Genomic DNA, 21,657 nt, shown 5'->3' with positions numbered 1-21,657 from the left:
TCCACCCCTCCTGTTTTGAAGCCAAAAGTATGAGCTTTTCCTCCAGCTCTGGCAGCAAGTAATAATTCCTCGTCGGCATGGCAACGCTGGCTGGCTTCCAGCAGACAATGGGCGAGTTGAAATACTGCTACGGCCTTTTTATAGCTTAGCTCTGAAAAACCTCTAAAATATTAGCTATCTGATGGCTAACCCAACTTGACAACCTCTCCTCCTTTAACTATTTCCTTCCTGCACTGCCGCCCGGAGTTGCCCAGAGAACGGCCTGGGGTCACCAGGCAGTGGTGCAGAGGATGCTCCTCTTCCCGGGGACAGCACACAGGAACTGTTTCCCATCTAGAGGATTTGTTGATTTGTCACAGACACAGCATCTGCAGTAACTGCCAGAACCCCATCTGGGCTTTTCCGGGTTTATTTCAGTCTGTTACTCAGCAGGTACATTTGCTCTGCTCGCTGGCTCCAGCAAGCTGCGCGCAAGGTCCTCCTTCAGCTCACCCGGCCTGAGAGAAAACAGATCACAGAACAACACTTGTGCATGTGATTGTCACTGCCCTCCCCGTGCCAGCCGTGAGGAGGCTGGTGGGGCTCCGGACGTGATTTGCAGAGCTGCAGGGAAGCAAGATGCTTTACAAATCATCTCTTAGCAAGTCTGGGAGAATTTGTCTCTCCTTTCGGGAAAGCATTGCAGGGATGTCCTGGAGAACCAACTGCACTCGAGATACCCTGTGCCCCTGTGCCAGTGTAGGGCAACCTGCCCATACACACTTTGGGCTTATTCTGCAGCTGAATGAGTTAAAAGCATTTACACACCCCAGCAAGACAGAGAAACAGCAGCGAAACTCAGAGGACAAGACACTCAAGACATCATTAAAGTCAGTGGTGTGGGAAGACTGATGAAGTTAAGGAGTCTCATAACTGAGTTTCAACCAAATCCTACCAAAAGGAGCAGCTAACACACACACAGCAGCTCCCAAGATCATGTGAAGTTAATATTTACCGTGACTACGCACGCAATCTACCCAGGATGACCCCACTATCTCCACACCCTGGCACAGACCCTGACCACCTGAAGGCCAGCAGGTCCCCACTGCACCTACACCTCTGAGCAGGAGCTCAGTGAGTGCCACAGCCATGTGCTGGCTCACTGCAGCCCTGAGTAAAACTCACCCCAAGGGCTGGGAGATCCTCTGGAATTTGTTGAATTTTGCGAGTTAACAAATAGGCAAAGAAAACAATGGAAAATAAAAGAGAAAATTAAAAAAAATAGCAGAGCCAAGACCACCACAAAAATACAGTTAGCTCCATTCTCAGTGCTCAGTTCTCAAAACAGTGTTGCCAGCGTTCACAATCCAGCTCCAAGTTTGGCAACAACTCTGGGAAGCCCAAAGGTTCCTGCTCTGCATTGGTGGCTGGTGGCTCTCCATGGCCAGCCCTCCACACATAGACAGCCCACTGCCCCCGTGATCTCCAGAAAACGCTTGAATGCACGACCCATGGGAGTCTTTAACACTCGAAAACCAGAAGGCAAACAAAAAAAGAACATTTCTTTCTAAATCTCATTAAGTCGCAGAGCATGATTATGATTTGCTAATGTGCAAAGGTGATAACATTGCTTGGAGCTCTAGTTCAATTAATTATTTTATGGGAATAAACATACCAGGAGACACTAAATGAAAACCATAAAGGTTCCTTGTCAGGCTCACAGCTGCTCAGCCTTTGCTATAAGGCTACAGTTCCTAATGCCACAGAAGAGCCTAATTCTCTTTAGTAAGTACCCTAAAGAAAAGTCTTTGCACAAACCAGGATGCAGCAAACCCTGGCAGATGCTGGTTCCTACAGCCAAGTGTCCAAGATGGCCAAAAGTAGCAGCTGTTGCTGCTGATAATTAAATGCATGTTGTGCTACCACACAGCCAGGCAGAGCCACAGACGGGAGAAAACCAGACCTGGCACGGAGCATCCACCTGAGTCCCGTGAGCTGAGAATGGGCTGAAGTTAAGACACGTCACCATAAATCTCTTGATGTTTTTCCTGATGAGAACTCAGGGTCACACACCTGGAACACTTCTGTCTTCTACGGGAGGATAATAATTCAGTTTATCTTTTTAACGGCCAATTTTCTGGGTTTCGCCCCAGTAAGTTACAGGTGAACAAGTCACTGAGAACTGAAACCTAAGAATTTCCAGAGGCAAGAGACTCGGCCCTGCCCAGCTGAATGCCACAGACACACAACTACATCTCATAGTCCACTACTCCAGTGAAACCTCAGTTACTCTCAGGATACCTTCCTGAGCAGACTGAATTTGATCCCAGTCTCCTGTCCCTTGCCCCTTAACCTCTATGCTAACTTGCTACTACCAAGATGACATCTAAGAACACCCTCTCCCCAATCTGAAAAGAAAAAAAACCTATTAGGGAAAAACAAAGCTGATGTTTTCTCTAACACATCATGTTGCTGTTACACAAATGGGTGTAACACACTATGTGCACTGCACCTTAAAGTGGGCATCAGGAGTCACAGGAAAGAGAAAATGGTAAAGTCAGGGCTAAAACATCTGGAGAAACCTTTCTACCCTTATACAGATCAACCTCTTCTCCAGGCAAGGAACATCCATCCCCACCGTGACCCCAGACCCATGGATGCATGATGCAAGATGGGGAATAACAAGTTACAACTACAAAGCCCTGCTGAAACTTTAAAATGGCATCACACTACACACACTCTTCTAGCTTAAACCCTTAATTAAAGAGACTATTCTTTACAATGCTGGAGCTGCTCCAACTCCCATTGTTAAATTTAAAATAAAACCCTGCAACCCCACAGCATCTGTAAGACATTAGAACATTCAATACTGACTTCTTTATTCAGCTTTAAGACATCGTTTAGTAATTTTTCCTCTCAAACCCCAAATCTAAGGATTTAAAGGAAATAACCACCAGCACCTCTTACAGGATGCTTTTTTTTTTTTTAAATGAACCTTCTGCAATAATATCCTTGACCTTTAACAATTCCTAATTGATTGTGTGCTCCATCATGTACAGCCGCCGGACAGACTGCACGACCAGGGCACGCTCAGCGCGGGGCGTCAGGATAAAGCAGACCCTGTAGCATGGAAGCCAGCTCCATATACAATCCATTCATGCATGGGAACAAAACAAGAAGACATATTTGACCACAGAAAATCACTGCGAGCACAAGAAAAATACATCAGAAAATCGATTTTGACCGTTGCTAATAAAGCTGGAGACACAAGCCAGAACCTCATTGTTATAACCTCCGTTTTTCCAAGGTGGGTGGTTCACTTCTGCTCTCCCAGGAAAAGGAGCAGCTTGTAGCCACTTATAGCTCCTCTACCAGCACTCAGGTACTTTCCATGGCCTGGAAAGCACAGGTCCAGCCATGGCAAGGGATCCAGACATGACGACTTTCCTGATGGATCCAGGAGGAGAACCTGGGCTGAATGCCAGCCCCTGCAAAGTAACGAGGAGCCTCCATTCACCCATTCACTGCAGGAGGAGCAGGATTTCAAGTCAAATCTCTGGGAATATCGCCCATTAGCAACCTCTGAAAACATGTTGGCAGGCCATGACAAACGTCCATGTTTCCATAAAGCCCATACAACTTTAAAAACACTGCTGGTATTCCTCCTGTAACTAGTTTCACAGCCACTGAAACATTCTAGGGTAGAAGGTAGGAGATCACCCAAAGATTACCAAATTAGAGTGCAATTCATGAAGCAATGGCTGCATAATGTCTCCCCTGCAACAGAGGTGTGCAAGAAGGTGACCTAGATGAAAGAGGTATGTCCATGAGGTGTGAGGGTATCCCCAGCAAGCACAGCTCAAGCGTGGGGCTGGATTCTGCTCTGCCCAATGTGCACCTTGTCCCCACGAGCCCAGGCAGGGGTACCAGATCAGGGGCTGGTTCCCACCAGCAAACAGCCAGCCTACACACCAGTTACCTGCAGGTGATAACATCTTACCTGGGCCACGTTCACAGGCACTCCTGCCTGCCTGCTCACAGCAACTCTGCTGCACCAAAAACATGAAAAGGGCAGAGAGGTTTGTAGAAAATCCCAGTAACTTATCTCCAGCAGTTCCCACACCTAATTAAACTGTTCAGTCACGCATGCTTTAAAGTCCGTGAAATTTAAAAAAAAAAAAAAAAATCACAAAAAGAAATACAAAAGCCAGACAATTAGTGGAAGCAGGCTTGTTTGATCAACTCTCCCCCACCTGCCAAGCCATTCTGTGGCCACAGTAGCAAATTTTTCAGGCAACTCAGTCCTGTGTGCTGATCCTACCCCAGAGTTCCCAGCTTCCTACACCCACAGCTGCACAGCCAGGGCTAAACCACCCTCCTGCTCCACAAGCCAGAGCCTCCAAAAACACACCCAGCCCAAGTACAGTTCCACACTGGGCACACCTGCCTCTACTAGCAGAGCCTGCAGCAGAGAAAAAGCTTTGCAAGGGCCAAGCCGCATCCTTCGGAACAGGCTCCGACGTCAGAAAATTCTGTTCACGCAGGTAAAACAAGGAAGCACGTGGCACATACGTAGGAACCAAAGGATGTTGGATGAGGAACGCAAAGAAGGGAGGAGGTGGAAAAAGATGGCTCATTCAAGGATCTGTGCGAAAGCTGGCATTACCAGGCAGTCCCTCTCCAGCTGGATCGAGAGGTCCAGTAGCAGAGTGTATCCCATGAATAGCAGAAAAGGGGGGAAAAAATCCAGCAAATGGGAGTAGGGAAAGTATTTCATCACATTTTTTAGAGAAACAAAGTAGAAGGGAATAAAAATCGAATCGAGAATCTAATCCCAGGCCATGCTATACCAGTAAGAGTCTTCTCTAATTGTTTTTGTGAATTCTGCACCATGTCTCACCAAAGACACTGCCTAGGCTATTTAAAAAAAAAAAAATTAAAGCACCAAAAACTAGACCTCTAAAAGGTATACTACTACAGCATGCAAGACCCTGAAGGTCTTCTTAAGACCTGGGAGAGAGCTGCAGATATGGAAGAGGCCACAGGGACAAAGAGACCCTGCAAGCAAAGCAACAACATGGTTAAGATATTCAATAGCTAGGTTACAAAATGGAGCAAATCCCAGAAAGACCCAAAAAACCACCTAGCTCAGGCTGGATGTGGAACCAGGAGGCAAGATCAGCAGAAATAGAAGTCACTCTCGTGCAAGCCAAAAAGCCAGTTAGAGGTTGGAGGACAAGTGTCCAGCCACCAACTAGCAGAAGTGGTAGTCACGGGGACTTTGAAACATGGCTGGGACTCATCAGAAGTTTCCAGTTGTTTTTTAATTCAATAATGGGTAAGTTCATAGCCAACCAACCACCACACCAGTCCTCTTGCAGAGGATTTGACATTCCCTTATTTGCACTCTGAAACAGAACTATCCTGTCAAGAAAAAAAAAGTCCAAATAAAAAAGCAAAACAAGAAAAGGGCTGTGCCCTGGCCGTGCTTCCCAAATACACATCACTGTTATCTGTTTATTTTCAGCTGGAGGTTCCCCTCCACCTTCACCTCCTCCCTCCTTCCACTTACAAGCTGATATGCCATTGAACATCTCCTATCTACTGGCTCTGCCCACTGCATCCTCAGTGTTTAAAATAAGCAAGCTGTGACAAACACTGGGTAAACCCAGGCGCTATGAATACTGCAGAGCCTCGGCTGAGGCGTATTGCAGACTAGTCATATGCTTCAATATTTTGTCCCCAAGAACTCGGCCAATCCATTTAGCAATGGAGCAGGACTCTAATAATAGACACAAGGATACACAGGAGATAAATGTACACAAGACAAAAATAAACCCCAGCCTTGTTATAATTTTAATACAGGAGCTAAACTGGGAAATGATAAATGAAGACCGTTTCCACAGTTGAGTCAAGAGGAAAACTTAACTCCCAACAGCCCAAGAGTGAACACACACATTCAAAACTGGATGGGAGATTTTCAGAAAGTTAGCTGAGCATTAATTTTAAAGTAAGTTTTTCATTATTTCAAGTTACATCAAAAACCCAACACTTTACTGTTTTCCAGGACTACCAGAAGCAGACTTTGTTTAACTGTGCATATTCTCAGACATCAAGTGCCTGCAGTTGTGGGGCCACCATCCATCTCAAAAAGTTGCTTTCAGCTTCCTCAAAGCAGTGTCGCTCCACAGCAGTTCACTTTCATCTCAGTCAGTGATCTCAAATTAAAGCTTTAATACACTCATACACAGCTATAAACTCCTACATACACTTTTCCTTTATGAGTTTTAGCCTGTCTCCACTGTACATGGTTAACCACGCTCCCACACAGCCCTGCCTTCGCTTTAGAAAACAACCTCTGGTGTTTATGAGATTAACTATTTCCCCACGGAAATTATCTGAGGGATAACTCTTCCATTCCCACAGGAATACCCAGAAGAGCCTCAAAGATTTCACAACCTTAAGCCCTGTGTCATCACGAGTTATACTCCTGCGTACACAAACATCTTCTGCGTGATCAAACGAGGAGGCCGAGCAGGGGTTGCAGGCCAAAGGAGAACTGTGATGCTCTGACCTGACCCCTTGCCAGATGTCTCCAGCCCAGGGTTTCACACAGCAGCTCTCAGACGCTTCCCAAGCCTCCAGATATAGGAACCACCATGGTCCTCAGCCCTGGTATTTCTCTCATCTGATTCTCTCAAGCTCAGGCTTTCCAGCTCAACATGCACAGCACCATCACTCTGGAGTGGAGTGAGATGGGTCAGAGCAGACCTTCAACCACATTCAAGCCCATCCTCTGCTGAATGACAACTGCTTGGCCCTCTCCTCCTCCCTTACCGCCAGCCCTGTCCATGGTTTCAAAGCTTATTTAAAGCTCTGAGGACTAACGACCACAGCAGCATTCTTCTTCAAGTGACTCTCAGATTGGAAGGAAGTCCATGTTGGCAGTGAAGTAAGACTGGACCAGGCTAAATTTCACTGCATGTTTATCTCTGCTCAAACCATCCTACTAAAAAGGAAAAAAAAACAGTCATGTTCCAGATGGGAGAGACTTTTTATAACAAGCCATGGATATCTGCCATGCTTTGCTGAAGGTCTTTCATCATGCTCACAAGGTATAATGCTATCTAGTAATCTGAGGAAACATCCATGGGATTTTCAACCTCCTCTAGAAATTGAGATTCAACAGGAAACCACAAATACACCAAGCAATTAATTTTTCTTTACCAAATGTTTCCAGTCATGTCGCAATTTTAACAGTAAGCAAACTATTTGGGTTCTTTCCAGTTCTTGTGCAACAATGTTCCTCATTTTTCATTTTATTTTTTAAATAATCTGGCTGAGATTTTTTTATGAAAAGAGTTTAAAACCAGTTAGGAAGTCAGCGTGAACACAGCATACTCTCCCTGTTAAATATTTACCCCCCCACCGAGGTTTCCATATCACATAGCAGAGGTTTTGTACAAACAACCAAGCAAAGACTTTTCCCAGCTAAAAATACAGCAAGCAGCCTAAGAAATAAGAGCAGAACAACATACCTACCGACACAGGCAACGCTGAGCTATCTGAACCACATAAATAAAAGTCTCATTCAAACATTCCCCCGCTCCCCTCCCAGCACCATTCCAGGAGAACAAAGAAACATTAAGTCTTACTTTCCTGGTGTATATTTGATCAGACCTTCTGTTAACACAATATGACAACAGCAATGAAGGGAAGAATATCACAGCTAAACAACCGTCTACCATTCCCCTTCCTTCTGCCGAGTCCGTGCTGACGCAAGGATGGAGCAGCTGCTGTCTGTTTTTAAACAGCTCCATATTTCATAAGAAGCTGCTGATTTCTGAAAGGACAGAAAACCCAGCCAATGGCTTACAAAATAAGAACCAAATGAAAGCAATTCAGGACACACTATTTAAACATCGTGTCCATTTGCTCAGCTTCCTTCCAACGTACCACCACAACTGAAATTCCTAAGACATGTCTCTCCTCTGTTTCAGCCTATTCTGTTATCACCCCACGCACAACTTTTAAGCACTCATCTAAACCAGAGCAGAGGAGACTGGAAAATCCCTCCCATGGCTGTAGATAAAAAAATTCTTGAAACACAGGAGAAAACAAAACCATGTGTCCAGCTCGATGCAAATTAACATGACCCTCCCCTAGTTGTCTATTCTGCTGCTGAGGGACACTGTATCAACAATACATGGACACTTGGGACAGAAAGACTCTCTTGAAGGACCTAGCCATATGCCTTGAACTTTTGAAAACTTACCAAAAAACATATATAGCTATTGATATCGATTTATTTTTAATTGGGGACGTATCAGATATCTGGGAAGCATCACCACTGAAATTCCACACTTAGGTCTTCTTAAAAATCTACATCACAGGAAACAGATCGCTGCATATTAGGACCTCAAAAGTAAAAAAAGCTTAAAGCTTTTCTGTTGTGACTCTGCAGCTCTCACTCTGGCTGTTAAAAGTAATGGGTTATACCAGGCAAGTCCCTCCCGAGGGGCTCCAGACACCACTGTCTCCTTTCTAGTTAATAGCTGCTGTAAGAATACTGCTTTTTTGGCTGTTTGTGTCATGTTGATTAGCTTAGATAAGGGCTTGGGGAAGGAGCAGGGAGAAGAAGAGAACATGCAGGGGGAGGAGGATTTAAAGAGGAAAAAAAAAGGCTTTCATCTGCTCTAATAATTAGCAGGTCATGCTGAAAATGATCAGCATCCCTTTAACGCAACTGTGCATGAAATGTGCGGAGCACTGCTCAGGTCACTGCACCCATGCAAATCACTTAGTTATAGCAGTCACTACACCCTGTGGTTTTCTAGACTCCTCTGGCTTCATAAGGGCTCTGGCCAAGATCCTTCTACTTTCACACTTCAGCTCAGGAGATGGGGGGGTAACAAGGCTCTTCAATCTTGCTGCTCAGTCACAAGGGTGGTGGGTATCAAGGTGCTGAGGCCAATCAAGGACTAATTAAAGGTTTGCAGAGGACCTTCAGATTCTCTGATGAAGCACCACAGGGAAACACTGTAAAGTATTTGCCATTCCTGGAGCTAAAGGGGCTGCATGATCCTCCTGTTCATCCTCTGGAGGCTTTCCCAGGGAAACCATCAACAAGGAAGAATCAGACTGCCCAGAATGTGACAAAAATCTTCTTTAATTCATCACCATAGCTGCTGTCCCAGGCATCTCTCTGCAGTGCATCTGTTGATTAATGAAGAACAAGCTGTGGGTCCCCCAGACCATTGCCCCTGCAGCAGGCAAGTTTGGATCCTACACCGAAGACACAATCTGGAACTTTATATATTAGCAAAATGAACAGTGGGGAGGGTGAGAATTAAAAAAGCAGCAATGGAGCTCTGGTCATTCGGGCACTCTCTCCTCCCCTCATCTACTACAGCCTTCAGAAAAGCCAGCAGTCATCTCCTGGAAGGGCAGGACCAGTTCCACTGGAGCAGAGGTCCTTTAATAGACCTGTCCTTCTCAAAAGGAGGTGAAAAGATGGTAAGGACAATGACAATTCTTCCTCTGATGTACTCACATCCTTCTATTAAGCACACATTAGCTCAAAGGTCAGCAACTGCCAGCCAGAGCCAGCTCTGCCTTGACAACCCATCTTCAAAACACACTGAGTTCCTGACCGTGCCCAGGACAGAGATAGACTGCTTTCAGCATGCTGTCTGGAGAGAGAATTCCCTTTAGTGGCCGTGATGGCTGTGTCTTCTCAAGTGTCTTTTAATTTCAGCAGCTTTCCTTTGCTTCAAAATTGTTCTTCCACCTCAGCTTAACGTTTATCCCCAAACTGACACACACCTTTCAAAGCGCTGCTGTTTGAAAGAAGCCCGGAAAGATGGATATTAAGAGATTACTTTCAAATAAAGCAGTGAGCTAAGTCATTTTGTCCAGAGCACCCAGATGTGTCGTCGGGCCCCAGTGCTTTATGGAGGCAGGAATGACTCCCCAGGCACCAAGAGAATGGGAAGGACGGGGGACAATCCCTACAAGGAGATCTGTGTTGCACAGGGACTGAGGAAACAGCACTAAGGCTGGTCTAGGAGGGCAGGAGCAAAGCAGAAACCCTTTGCAGCAATGGAAAAAAACATCATATAAGCAGCAGAGGCTGAAATCAACCAAACTCCCTCCACATATCTCAGCAGAACAGAAAACAGCAACACTACCATGGTCACAAGAGCATGAGGAAGGAGTTAAAGTCAACTGAAGTGTAAAATGCATCCCTCCGTGGTACCAACATTCACCTGGGAAAGGGGAAGCTTCCTCCAAGAGGGCAGTGTGGAGTTCCTCAATGACAAACCTACAGCAATTATTAGAAAGGCATCATCCATACATAATTTTGAATTTAATTTAATTAGGCACCCTGCTAACTTCATTACTTATTTAACCGGACTGCTCATTCAATTTATGCTACTACTGTTACAGATAACTGCTCCGGGTCCCACGCGGTGGGAAACGCACGGCAGGACACGATTGGGAATGTTGTAGCCTCAAGCCACATTTGGGAATACTGTAGCCCAAAGCCTCAGCTCCTCTGACACTCAGCACCTCTCCTGGAACAAAGGCATTGACCATCCCTTAGGTTTCATGCCTCCTATTTTTCTACCTGCATGCAGAAAAGTCCAGAGGAGCTCAAAGAGTTAATAAAAGACAAAAAGTCCTAAATAAACCCCCCAGATTTATCGTTGTTAATGCTTGTGTATACCAGTCAAAGCAGACTTCTACACAGTTGCCAGATTCTTCTTTTTCACCTAAGAAGTACATGAAAATAATACTCCACGGGGCTTGGGGGAATATATATCAGAGCACTTCACTCACCACCCAAGAGCATCCTTACAAAACCATCATCTCCAGAGCACGACACATCAGGTCAGGATAGAAATCAAGAAAGGTCTCACGCAAGCAACTGCTCCTGCCACACTGCTGGGCCGGGGAGGTCAGCAGCCTGAAGCCAAACCTTTCACACCAAATCAAAGCCAGGAACAGAGGATGCAGCACCCCAAAGCCTCTCTGGTCAGCGCACACATCCTCCTTCCCACCACTCCAGACAGCCGCATCCCTGCCCGTCTTCCAGCTCTGCCTGCCCTCCCCAGCTGCTCAGGCACCGCAGCATTTTCCCAGGCAACTTCAGGAGTCTCCTCAGAAGACTGAGTCAGAAGCCTCAATTCCTTGCCTGATCAGAAGGGATGCAGCACCATGGCAGAGAAATGGAAACAAAGAAAGAGCATCTCAAGTAGATTCATGAAACTGGGAGCAGTTCAGAGAGAACTGAAATACTGTTAGAGATCTTAAGTTAGCTCTATTTAAACAAGCTATTTCAGGAAAAAAAAATAAAGAAAAAAGACCCTTTGTTCCTTTTCTGCAAGCAATGTTACACAAAGACCTGGTCCTTGCGTACAGTAAAAAGCCAAACACTTAGAATATTCTGAGTTGGAAGGGACCACAAGGATCATCGAAGTCCATATTCTGCCTCCTTATAGGATTACACCAAGAATCACATCATGTGCCTGAGAGCATTGTCCAGACACTTCTTGAACTCAGGGCATGAAACAGCCTGAAATAGGTAGGACAATACCTCAGCCTTGGACAGCAAGGTCTGTCTTAGAAAATTCATATGTATATAAAAAGAGCCCTGACTGACAGGAGTAAGAGAGTGTGAAATGGTACAGACACCAGCCTCAAATTAGGTAATCCTCTGTTGTGGTTGGGTTTTTTTTTTTTTAGTCCTTCAGTTCAACATTTCTTCTTTCAATCAAACTGCTCTGCGAATTCTGAGCACCCATTTGAAAAATGAGAACAAAAGGCCGGAGAGCAGCACAAAAGCAGGAACACCCCAGGAGGCCTTTCCATCCCTGGTGCAACAGCCCTGCTAGTGTGGAGGTGCTGCTCACCACAGTGCACACAGGAGCTGCCTGAAGGCCCTGAAATGATGAGTGTCATCATTTCCAGCAGTGTCTCAGACACTGTTGTGACATTCAGTTTTCACTCTCCAAATGAACTCCAGACCCCAAAATAATTTCAGAGCTCAAGAGTTCAACGTAATTTGTTCCAACCAATACACAGGGCTTGTCTGAAGCATCAGAATTTTAGAGGAGCACCATAGACAAACAGACCATTCCCCACCTGGCACTTTAGAATCTGCTACATTATTGGAAAAGATTCAGACCCAGTGGTAGTGGTTTTTATTTTGAGGTTACCTGATAGACAAAAGGACTGAAATCACCTTCACAAAGATTAACAATTCTGCCATGAAACCAACACACAGTCAACAGTAGTAATACCACAGTCACTACAACACTTTTAAGGAGAACCAACATCAGCAGAAGCGATGAGTTTTCCGGCTACCTCCCGTAAAAACAAGACTTGGTCTAGCTCACAACCCCACTCTGATCTTGTGTTCAAGATGCTCAAAATTAAACTTCTCGGCAAGATAAGAAAAATCTAGTTTTTGGTTTCATTAGCATGCAACCCGCCCAAGTGCAATATGGATCATCTGCCTGTTCCTTGGGAAAATAAAATTGCAAAATAATTTGCACAGTGTTAGGGGAAGGGTAAGCACCACAGTTCCCATCAGCAGGGAAGGAGACTCAGTCTCACAGCAAAGCCAGCTCTGCTGGCCGGTCCCCGTAGAGAATAGGGGCAGAGGCAAATCACTGCATCAGAAGGAGGACCAGGCTTTGCTATCCGGCCAGGGATGGGGCTCAAGTGGCAACACCAGCATTATTTCATCCTACACAAGGTGAAGGGATCATGTAGCCTCTCTCGAAACAGAGGATCTTGGCAATTCTCATTTCCTACGGCAAACAGTTCTCAAGGGCCTCCTCCAACCTCCTCCAGCAGGAAGAAGGGAACTTCTAACACCTCATCACTGACATTTAAGAATGTGAGGCTCCAGCCATCAAGTTGACACCACGGCAGGGAATGCAGCTAACAGGTATACAGTTGCAGGCTCCCCAGAGTGTGGATTTCAATTTACAGTTTAAAAAGGAGAGAGGAAACTAACCTACAAAAAACAATCAGCTTTATCTGGGATATTTATCCACACGTACCACACCATAATGTGAACACCTGTGTGGATTACGTGTTTCTCTTCCACTAGCAGTGTCCAAGGCATGCTCACATCTGGAATCCTTTATGTTTTAAGTGCTACTTCTGCCTTCTCCTTGGTGCCAAAATGCCTTGAGGAAGCAGCACATGCACGGGGGAGGAAAGGAACAGAACAGTCCATAAGGTACCAAAACACTTCAGGTACCAACATGATGAACACAGTAGGCAACTTGAGGAGCAGATGTCCACCAGGGTGCCTGTAGGCAGAGATGCTGTGGTTTGGAAGAAAGTTACACTAGGTTAAAGTTGCTTTTTATTATAAGCCTCAGGAGAACAGTACTCCTAAGTAAACCCACTGTTTGTTATTTCTGTTTCTTTGTTTGCTGTGTAGAACCCTAAAGCCAAGCAGGAATATTTCCTGCCTGGTTAATGTCATTCACTTAAAACTTATCAACCTAGGCTTGCATCTGGACTTTTCTATGTCACAGGAGGAGCAAGGAGTGTCACAGGCAGCCCCTCAAGCACACAGCACTCTACAACACAAAGCACCAAAAAGTGGCATACAAGTCCTCTCCAAGGCTGTCCTAGCTCGGCTGCTGCCATCAAGGTCCTTTTAAAGCAAGAACTTCATAATGCTTCTCTCTCACTGCTCAGGGAGACAGCATTAAAACACAAAGGCACACAGCTCATGCTAATGTTTTCATCTGCTCAGAGCCTGCTTTTATTTAAGGACAAAATAAAACCAAGCGTGCTGTGCTGATCCTGTGCACAGACACTTGGGTGCCTCAATCCTTTTAGGCATCTCCAGAGATTTTCAAAGCACCCCAGGGACACGCACATAAACAAACATTTAAAGGGAGATGCATGTCAAGAGGCCCAGCAGCAGGTCTATAAGACACGTTTGGCATAAGAAGCTCAAGACAGAGGGCCATGGAAAACCCCTCTGCCTTCAATCACATGTGGGCTGACCCTCCCGACAGGCTGGCTCACACAGCCTGCCCCTTGTCTTTGCTCCAGTTACCCCAGCAAAGACTGGAGTGACCCCGGCTAGCCTTTCGCTCTTTGCTTTCAATACCCAGCCTTCAAAGAAACCTGACCCAAAGTCCAACGAGGTTAATGGACAGGCACACGCTGACGTCAGCGAGGTCCCTGGATAAGGTCACTGCAGTGTTTGCCTTATCTTGGAAGTGGCACCGCCTGGAAGCCAAGGAACAAAGTTAAGGCTGATCAGGGGTTTGCTGTCTTCATCTTCCTGAGGTCCAGCCTGTCTTCTGCACATACCCCTGGAAGGGCTCAGGCAAGAGAGTACTGATATAAGAAGGCTTTTTTGATACAATCCACATGGATTTCTCTACACCAAGTGACCAAGATGGCCAGACTTAAAGGTCAAACACTGGAGGTAAGGAATCAGGTTTTGGGGAGACCTGCACACAAAACATTGGCAAATGTTGACATGCATTTCATCTTGTGAGCCAAAGTACCAAAATCCACAGTCTCTAAAACTTTCCAGACTAGAGTTCCTCAGAGGTTCAAGGGTTACTCCCAGCATCTGTCCACCAGTAAGAGCAGACATGTTTGAACACAGCACATAACACTGGGACTGACAATCCCCAGTATTTGCTGCATAAGGCCAGAGGTTTGCAGAGCAGCGACATTATTTACTTTCAGAGTTTAATTCTACCCAAGGCAATTTTTGGGCTGTGCTCCAGAGACATTTACATGTTGCACCAGCCTACCCTGTACAGACACCAGGAACCCAGTTCTTCACCAACTCCTCAGCAGAAAAGAAAATAAATTACATCATTAGTAAAGTCAGCTCTTTGATAGAGACTCCCTGAAGATATATGAAAAGAGACGGGAGCTCAGAGACAAGCACTCCTCTGCTCCCATGCCAGAACACCTGTTTATTTGGATGCCAAATTTTGATGGCTCAAAAAAAAAAAAAAAAAGTATAAGCCATCTTTCTCCCTCGCTTCTTTTGAAGATGATGGATGCATCTGGTTGGGAAGATGAGCAGCAGCACACAAAAAGGCCTTTCTAACACCCCCATAGCCCACAATCAAGACACGCAAAGCAGTCACTAACAAAGATCAAGTCCTCATTAGACCTTAAATATGAACAGATAATACAGAACAGTATCTCTGAGTGTACTAAAGCTACTTCTCTGCAGCAGCCAAAAACTCCAAAGAGCCTAAGGCAGTCCCAGGCAGGACATGTAAGCTCAGTTCAAGTGTTCACCCTAACAGGGAAAGAAATAATGAACCACCCTCCTCCCCTGTGAATAAACACGTGCAACTCAGCACGGGGAGGCTGCAGAGGCTGGAGCCCCTCAGCACTACGTAACCTAGCCCCAGGCTGTCGGTATGGAAAGGGATGATGGTTTACTGGGTGTTAGCACAGCTTAACAGACTCCTTCCAGCTGGACTGTTTCTCTGCACCCATGTTTGCAGAACCTCTACACAACACAGGCAGCACAACCAGGACAGTGGGGTCTCAGATCGGGTTGTACTCAAATCACCTACTGGCAACTTGGATGTCAGCAACAGTCAGAAGATTCAGGCACTTCTCAGAAAGAAGCTCCCTGATAAAAGCAGCAATATTGGCCGCTCCAGGAGCCTTAATCAGAGTTTTAAATAAGCCACCGCATCAGTAAAGGTCCACAACTGCCAAAAGACCACGATAACGTGAGGCGGCAATCGCTGAACATCTACCAGTAACTAAGGGACCGACAAAGACAGGAGGTGCATGTTCTTCAACCAGCCCTCAGCCTACCTCAGCACCCTGAAAGAACAGAGCGTGGTTATTCTAGGACCCCACCTAAGGCCAGCATTTCACAGAGCAGAGCCTGGGGAACAAAAGCATGTCACCAAGCCACAAAACTTCACTTTATGGTGTTTGCAGCATCACACCAACTGAGCAAGCCTTTACCACCTTTACCCCGAGATCTGCCCACGCTGGAGTTGTATGTGCTGTTTCACAGCGGTGAAGGCGTCCGGCAGTAAAGCCATCACAGCCAAACCAAGAGAAGGTCACCAAGGGGAGGGAGGGAGCTCTGGAGAAAATGTACGGCATTGCTGGGAAAGCAGCAGGAATGTGGCACAAAGGTAACTGCTACAGCCTGAGGCTGCCAGATGAAAGCAGGATCAATATTCCACTATGTTGTTTAACCCGTTTATTGGGGGGGAGGTGGAGATAAATGAGTATTTGAGTTGCCAAAGGGTACACTTTCACCCCAATCTGAGTCAGCCAGAGTCGAGTTCCTGCCCAGCAACACCACTCCAGCAAAATGATTTCAGCCTTACAGTTCACTTAACCACAGAATACAAAGAGCCAGTAACCCAGCAGTCAATAATGGAATAAACTATAGGTCAGTGACCAGGAGAAAACACACCATTTAAAATTATTCCAACATTGACATGCACAGGAAACAGGCCTGTATTTTTATTTATTTATTTATTTTAACCAGCCTATCTGCTCAGAGACAGTGCTGAGCCAGCTGCTAAAATTACAAGGTTAGATTCTCAAAGTCTGTGGGTGAACTGCATGATGCCAGCGCACACTTACAGCCATCAAAGCACAGCACTGGCAAGCAGGATCGAGCGCGCACGTGATCAGCCCCAACACGGCGTGCGTGCACTTGCTTATCAGAACATCAGCAGGCGAGGGTTAGGGGGTACCTGAGCACACAGCACGGCTCTGCCAAGCTGCCTTTGAAAGGCTGGCCTGTAGCCAAAAGGGAGAGCACAAACTCTCGCTCAAAGCACTCAGCCAGGAGCCCAGCCAGGCTCATTTATAGCTCCATTTCCTCTCAAGGCTGCTTTTTCCCTGGAAAATGCTGCAATAGCAATTTGCACCTTAGGATTAAAGATCACTATGGCTCTCTAGCAACTGAAAACACCCAGAAAAGCCCCTTTCCCCTCCCAAGTCCAAGGAGCATTTCTTCCATTGCACGTGAGCAAAGCAAGGAGGAGGTGACACCAACTATTGCAGAGGCACTATGCAGAGAACATTTCAGCTGAAGTTCATGCAGGATCACGCATCAACCATATTCCCTCAAAATCAAACAAGACAATGTGAACTCGGCAGGGCAGTTCAGACAAGCAGTAGGCACTAATCCTGGCCAACCTCTCGGCTCCACAGAGTAAAGCAAAACCAGCTGTACCATGTGCACCAAGCAGAGTTTCCAGCCTTTAAAATCAAAGAATTAAGTATTCAGCACGACCTGACGCTTACACCCTACTACATAAGTGAAGTTAAATTACAATTAAAGCTAAGTTTTAACACATTCAGACACGGGGTGTCAATAGCAATTCCTCCTATTTGCAGAGCTGGCTGCTGCAGTCCTCTGGCCAACCTCCCAGCACTGAACACGATCCAGAGCACTCTTCATCCACATTGGCACCATTGCAGCCATGGCTCCCTGCACTAACCAACCTGCCCAGGCCGAGCCAGGCAGCTCCAGGAGCGTGGCACTGAAGCACCATTTCACAACAGCAGCAGAGGGAATGCAAAGCCAAGACTGATGACTTTTCCAGGAGAGCACCAAGGAAATAAATTATGCTGTTTTCAAAATCCATTTTTCCTCAAAAATACTTGCTTACCAGAGGGAAAAGACTTCAAGGCTGAATTTAGTGCTCAGGAAAAAGACCAGATTAAGAGCCCCAGAGAGCACTTGCTCTGCTTCTCCTCCAGCAGAAGTGAAATAGAGCAGTGAGGACTGGCCAGGCAGATCTCTCCACCACTGAGGGGCAAGCAACCGACATGCAGGGTCACAACAGAGTTCAGCTTCCCACCCCAGCCACTCCTTGGCATCTTTCTCAGCACCACAAACAAGGCCACTGTGATTCTCATCAGCAGGACAAGCACCTGCCCATTAACAACTGACTCCTGCCACTGCCTGGCTGCACATGTGCCACCCCAATAAGACAGCTCTGGGTGCCCATTGCCAGCCCTCCTGGACCTGAGGCTGGTAGCTCCCAGGGCCAGGCTGCTTCCCTCCTGAGAGGGATGAGAAAGCTTTGTTCAGTGTCCATTCCTGCCTCTCATTTGCTTGGGAAATAACCAGCAGGTAACCAACACCCAACTAGCAATTTGTTTACCAATACAGGGAAAACCCCATCTACTTTCAGCTTTTTCTTTACTCTTTTTTTCCTTTTTTTTTTTTTTTAATTCCAGTGAGCAACAAAGCCTTAACCCAGCTCAATAAAGCACTGCAGAGCCTGGCTCAGCTCACTTTGGCTACAGGCAGATCAATAGCTTTCTTATATCTTTCTGCTCTGCTAGGGAGGGAAAAGGGGCCACTTCTTTCCCAGCTGAGACATCTGCACAAGGCATCTATGTGCTGTGAGCCAGGACCCCTCACGGGGAGAGCTGAAAAGAGATGAAAGACTGCTTTGGCACAGCAGAGCTGTCTCCTCTCGCCCTCATCTCTGCTGGCACTGCCAGTGCATTTTATGTGGGAAAGTTTTCAAGTCCAGTTTGGCCTCCCAGCCACCATCGGTTCTGCACTGGTTAGTTACTCACAGTGGGGTGAGGTGGGACGAGGTGGGGAAAAGCCACTCAGAGCAGAGGTTCAGACACTGTCAGTAGGACTGCACAGGCCTCTTATTCTGCCCAGGCAGCTGCTGGCAGAGCTGCTTATTCTGCACATCCGTAAGCTTAAAAAATGAGGCCCAGAGGCACTGAGGAGGAAGCATACAGGAAAGCCAGCCCTGGATTCAGGAACGCCTCAGTGCAAATCAATTAGTCCCTCTCTGCCTCCATACCACAAAAAGGTCTGAAGTTGGTACAGAGATTAGGATAATATGAGCAAACCTAATGCACCCAGATATTACAGTTCCAGAAATACCTCGAGCAGATCAGTGGTGCAGCCCTTCCTCCCCCCCAGCACACAGCAGGGACATCGCAGCACCTCAGCCTCGGAGCTCCTCCCGAGTAGAGCCACACCAGAGGCCAGTGCCAACCTGTCTCAGGTCACAGGAGCACTGCTGCAGGGTAGGACTTGTGTGCTGCAGGCAGAGCCCTCCCTGCAGCACGGAGGGTAATCCCAGAGACCCTGGTCCACAGCAAACTGCATCTCACACTTCCCCATGCCATGGGTGCCAGGCGGCACAGCTCTGGAGAGAGACAGTTTGGTGTAAAGCACTGTCCCAATGGCCCTGCCTCAGCAACACTTCCAAGAGGCGGACAGGCGTGGGTTAGCACTGGGTCACTTCCAGCCTGAAGCCTCCCTGAAGGTCATGGGTGGCTGTTGCTCCTTGGGGAAGAGAGAGATATCCAAAAAAGCACCCGTGCAAACATTCCTGGGCTGGGGAGCTTTGACTTTCCCAAGGACGGACCAGCCTTTCACATCCACCCATGAGCCATCCCTGGGCTGCCACCATGTTGGTCCAGGGAAAACCCAGCTCCACATGGCACGCTCAATCCTGCAGAAGGGAGCTGACTCCCGAAGATCAGTCACCAGCTACCCCCAGCAGCAAGTCATAAACCCCACAACTATAAAATAACAGTTCACAAAACCCCACATTCCAAACATCAACAAAGCTCTGTCAGTTGCATTAGGCTCTGCTTTGTTATCCATCATGTTTACAGGACATGTGAATGCTTTCTAAAGAGCAGATGCTTTTCAAGTTTAATAATTCAACCGTTTAGAATTGAGCACTGAAAGACCCTGCACGCGAAGAAACAAATGCACGCACAACAGAAGCCTTTGCTGATTTTCAACTCTTTTCTTTTAAATAGAAACTATCAAGAATACCAGAAATGTTTGCTTCTGAAGAAATGACCGACAAAGAGGATGTCTGATGGATGGAAAGCACTTGGAGAAGGAAAAACAAAAACAAGATGACCCTCAAATATATTCTTGCAGGGCAACTTCTGAAAACCACATGAATAAGTAATACAGGCTTCCCTTGAAACAACAACAGCTTCAATGGAGGACGTCATCAGGACTTGATCTCTGCTGCAGATCAAATGCCACACAGCAGGAAACAGCTGACACACAGCTCAGCCCAATTATATACAGTGCCCTTTGCATACAGGGCCTCCTCTTTACTGCAAGTAAACTCCCATCTTCAGCTCTGCTCTCTTCGCTGGCAACCAGCCCCTTCTGCCCTGTGAAGGAAAAAGGCAAAGCTGGGTTTGTGCACTCTGCCATCCAGCCCAAGGAAACACGGAGCTGGCATATCTCAGGGTATCTAACCTACGTGCTCTCTGCAAGGATGTTCAGCAGCACAAGATGGAAAGCCACAAAACACCCCACGGCTAATCTCGGCTCTGATAACATCTTCCTGGAACATGTCACTTAAGGTCTCCAAACCTCAATTTCTCTATCTGTAAAAAAACAGCAAAAAAACTTCGCCAGTGCAAAAGCTAAATGGAAAACTCCCACAAGAAAGATTTTCCATGTGTGCCTTGCACTCTTTGTACTCACTATTATCAGGGCTCGGACTGTGAATTATTCAGAGCCTGAACTATCTGCATTACCTGGTGCAATCAGTGCAGCCTGTTGCTAATGCTCAATGCACAGTACTTTCTGCACAGCCATCTCATCATCTCAGTCACTTACACCACGACTAGTTCTTTTACATGTACTCACACATAACCACCTAAGTTTGCCATTTACCGCATTATCACTACAGAGAAATTACTGCAGGGGACAAATTAATTACCTATGCAAAGCAGGCTGAGAATAGTCAGCAACATACTGTACCACTGAAATGCTAGACAAAGCCTCAAACAGAACTTCCCTCATGTGGAGGATTATAGGCTCTACCCACAAAGGACTCAAGTGTCTTGCCTTATCTTTTTTCCATTTAAAAGGAAGCAGACTTTCCTGAAAACCTGATAGAAACATGCCTTTACAGAACAAATGCAAATGGATTAATGCACTTATCAGCAGTAGGCTTGAGGGGAGGCAAAGACATATTCCTCCTGCTGCCTAGATATTCTAAGATATTTTTAATTAAATTATAGAACATCATTAGCTAATGAAATATTCGGGTCCATCGTTACACAACCCAGCAGCTCCTGCTGCCTTGCAGACCCCCACTATCTATGGATCCACACAAGCACTTCAAAGGCAAGACGTGGCCACTATAAAGGGAGTTGTAAAAGAAAAACCTCACCACTCATCCTTCCTCCAAGGCCATCTGTGCCCACTCACACTTGGTTCTGGGACACAGAGCTATCCTTAGTTAGGAATTCAACCATGTTAGCAGACTCATCAGATTCTTCTTATACACAAACCTGAGCAGCACAACTGTCTGAGCCCAAAGGGCAAGAACTCAGCCACACTTCTCTCCTGCTCCTGAGGACACATGCAAACAGAGGTATCCCCACGCTCACCCCTCACAGGCAGTGTCTCACCCCAAGGGAAGCAGAGCCCCCCAGGTCACACTAGTCCAAAAGTGTCTGCACAGACAGAAGATCTCAAAAACTGGTTTTAAACACCTTGCACTGGCTGAGGGGTTTAACAAGTATAGACCAAAATGCTCCTTGTCAAGTTCTGGATCACCAGTGTTAAATCCTTGAGTAGCCACATAAGAAATGGACCTGCAGACAGAGAAACATGTCTCGGTGTTCTTCCCCTGCCTCACCCTCTCTGTT

General features: G+C 46.4%; 1 protein-coding gene across 1 annotated transcript in view; it reads right to left on the bottom strand.

Moving 5' to 3' along the window:
* NCOR2 (nuclear receptor corepressor 2) overlaps nucleotides 1-21,657 on the bottom strand; it is a 238,780-nt gene that overhangs the window by 187,660 nt on the left and 29,463 nt on the right. The gene's annotated exons all lie outside the window — the stretch shown is intronic.

This window comes from Lepidothrix coronata, unplaced genomic scaffold (assembly GCF_001604755.1).
Source record: "Lepidothrix coronata isolate B3197 unplaced genomic scaffold, Lepidothrix_coronata-1.0 Scaffold51, whole genome shotgun sequence".
In the NCBI taxonomy this organism is placed as follows: domain Eukaryota; kingdom Metazoa; phylum Chordata; class Aves; order Passeriformes; family Pipridae; genus Lepidothrix; species Lepidothrix coronata.
Note: the sequence above shows the minus strand (reverse complement) of the source record. Positions and strands in the feature narration are given on the sequence as shown.